At 46.6% G+C, this 2,719-nt stretch overlaps 1 non-coding gene across 1 annotated transcript; it reads right to left on the bottom strand.

The window, feature by feature from the left end:
- Positions 1-584: 584 nt before the first annotated feature.
- Positions 585-656, bottom strand: trnae-uuc (transfer RNA glutamic acid (anticodon UUC)). Its single transcript has one exon. It is a non-coding gene; the product is annotated as a tRNA-Glu (tRNA).
- Between the last annotated feature and the right edge of the window lie 2,063 nt (positions 657-2,719).

Genomic DNA, 2,719 nt, shown 5'->3' with positions numbered 1-2,719 from the left:
CTGGAACTTTAACTAACTTCCAGTCCAAACTCTGATCAGCTGACTAGGCATAAAGACGGTGCTGATGTTGATTTCAAAACCACTAAAAGGAACACACACTATGTTTATTGTTGCTGGTCCTATGAATGGGAAATCTAAAACAAATCAGAAGATTTTCTGAGACAATTTGCCAAGATTTCACCAATACTTGAGCAGTATTTATTTCAGAAGTTCTCTATGGACTTCAACTAAAAAGAGTAAGTGCTGTGATGCTCCGCCTTATTGGACACCTTATAGATGTCACCTGAAGAAAGGGAATGCTTAGAATTGAGTATTTTGCACCTGAAGAGGTGTCAAGGTCCATTTTAAACAGAGACACTTGAAAGAAAGATATGGGAAATGCAAAAGTGAAATGAAATGAAAATCACTTATTGTCACAAGTAGGCTTCAATTAAGTTACTGTGAAAAGCCCCTAGTCGCCACATTCCAGCACCTGTGTGGGGAGGCTGGTACAGGAATTGAACTGTGCTGCTGGCCTGCCTTGGTCTGCTTTAAAAGCCAGCGATTTAGCCCAGTGTGCTAAACCAGCCCCAGATAAATGAAGATTCCCATACCGGGAGTCGAACCCGGGCCGCCTGGGTGAAAACCAGGCATCCTAACCACTAGACCATATGGGACGCTGAAAAGTTGAATCACCTGTGTTTTTGAGACAATGGACTGTTTCGTACATCTCATCAGACATCCATAAACACCCATCTCTTGCTGATTCATACTTCAAAAGGTGTAAAATGTTCTGAGATAAGTGCAAGACTATTTCCCCTCCTGCAAATGCACAGAAAAAATGGGTTGAAAACTGGCTGAAGAACCAGTGAAAGAAGGAGAACACAGAAGCAAGAAGTCTCTCTCTCGCTTTTGCTGGGTTCAGCAAGCAGGAAGAGTCAGGATAGCTGCTTCAGTTACCCCTGCAGAGGCAAGCAGATTGTCTCTTCCCTCTGGGACAAGCAAACAAATATTTTTTTACAAGCAGAAAAACTATTTACTGGCAATTATTTGCAAGACACAGCGACAGCAAAACATAATGGGTTGGATTCTCCGCTCCCCGACGCCGAAATCGGGAGTAGTGGCGTGTATCCACTGCCTCAGGCCATTGCCTGAGGCCCGCCCCACGATGTTCCGTTGCCGACCAGCCGAATTCCCGACGGCGTGGACCTGTGTGATCTCACCATTCAGGATCCTCGCGTGGCGGCTGCGGACTCAGTCCGGGGCTGCCAGTCGGGGAAGGGCCAATCACTGGGCAGGGAGGCTTCATTCGGGGTTGGCGGCAATGTGAGTGGGCGGTCCGGGACGCTCGAGCGACCGATGTGGGGCACTATTTTGCAAATCCCGGTCCACCATGGAACTGCAGGCCAACGCCGTGCGCATGCGCGGCCTCTGACCCGGAAGTGCTGGGGGCCGTATCGGCAGCTAGAGCTGCTCTACGATGGCTGCCTGCTAGACCCCAGCAAAATGGGGAACCTGTGGCCTTTTGATGTCAGTTTTCCTGGCGTAAAAGACCACAGTTTTAATGACGGCGTGGGGACTTAGTCCCAAAAACGGAGAATCCAGCCCGACTTCTACAAACTCCCAAGTCCAGGCCTTGACTGCGGATTTTAAACATGCTCTACTTTTATTTGTGCTCGTTCCCATTCCAATAGACGGGGAGTCATGTGGCCTCCGAGATTTGCCAAACCTCGGACAGAAAGTCACATGTCTACGAGGTTCACCGCGACACTCATAAAAAGTCAATACACCTGGATTGGAAAAAGGGATCCATGGGGAAAGGATTTTAAACAGACCTATGTTGCGACAAACTGAGGAGGTTGGGAAAAAAGGGGAACCAGTTTATTCCTCTTAATCCGGGAATGTAACAAAGTTGAGGACTTCCTCACCCAGCCGTAACACCATCATTACATTAAACTCCAAGATTTCCAGCCCATCTCAAAGCATTGGAATCTTTCCTACAGGACACTAACCGCACTGATGCCTATATGTACCCCATTGGATCGATGCTCTGCTGCCGAATATGACACTTAAATGGAGCTATAAATGTGCCTTTCTGCCCTGTAGCCAGACATCTGAGTGCTTTCTCAAAGTTGAGTGGGTGGGCAAGACCATTTCATAATGAACACATCATGAGAATGGAAATCAAATCAGGCATTCATGTGGAGAATTAATCCCTGCAAGTCACAACCTACTTGAATATTCAAAGAATGGAATTCTTTCCTTTTAAGGGCAATGTAAAAGTAAACGTGAAAAAAGTATTCAGGTCCCACTCTATGTGATGTGTTATGTACTCTGGGATAACACAGGCTGCAACTTGATGCAGCTTTGACCAAAAGATACTCCAGACTTTGAAATAAGTCCAATGTGATTTATTGAACCATTAGCACAATTCTCTATGAGTTCGACTCTCCTGCTAATCTTGCTATAGTAACTCAGTCTAACTAACCAGTCTGCTCTAAGTCCCGTGGTGGGTGTGATGCTTCTGATCTGCCCCTGTCCTATTCTCTAAGTGCCGCCTGTGCAAAGAGACAGAGCATGTATGCCCTGTCCTTTTATATGGGTTATGTAATGCCCCCTTGTGGTAATGCCACCTCTGGGTGTCTTGACTGCTCATTGGTCGTGTTCTATTCTAGGTGTTCATTAGCTGTATGTCTGCATGTCATGACGTCTCTGGTGCTCCCTCTAGTGTTTACTTAGT

This window comes from Scyliorhinus torazame, chromosome 15, assembly GCF_047496885.1.
Source record: "Scyliorhinus torazame isolate Kashiwa2021f chromosome 15, sScyTor2.1, whole genome shotgun sequence".
In the NCBI taxonomy this organism is placed as follows: Eukaryota; Metazoa; Chordata; class Chondrichthyes; order Carcharhiniformes; family Scyliorhinidae; genus Scyliorhinus; species Scyliorhinus torazame.
The sequence above is the reverse complement of the archived record's forward strand: the minus strand, read 5'-3'. Positions and strand labels throughout refer to the sequence as shown.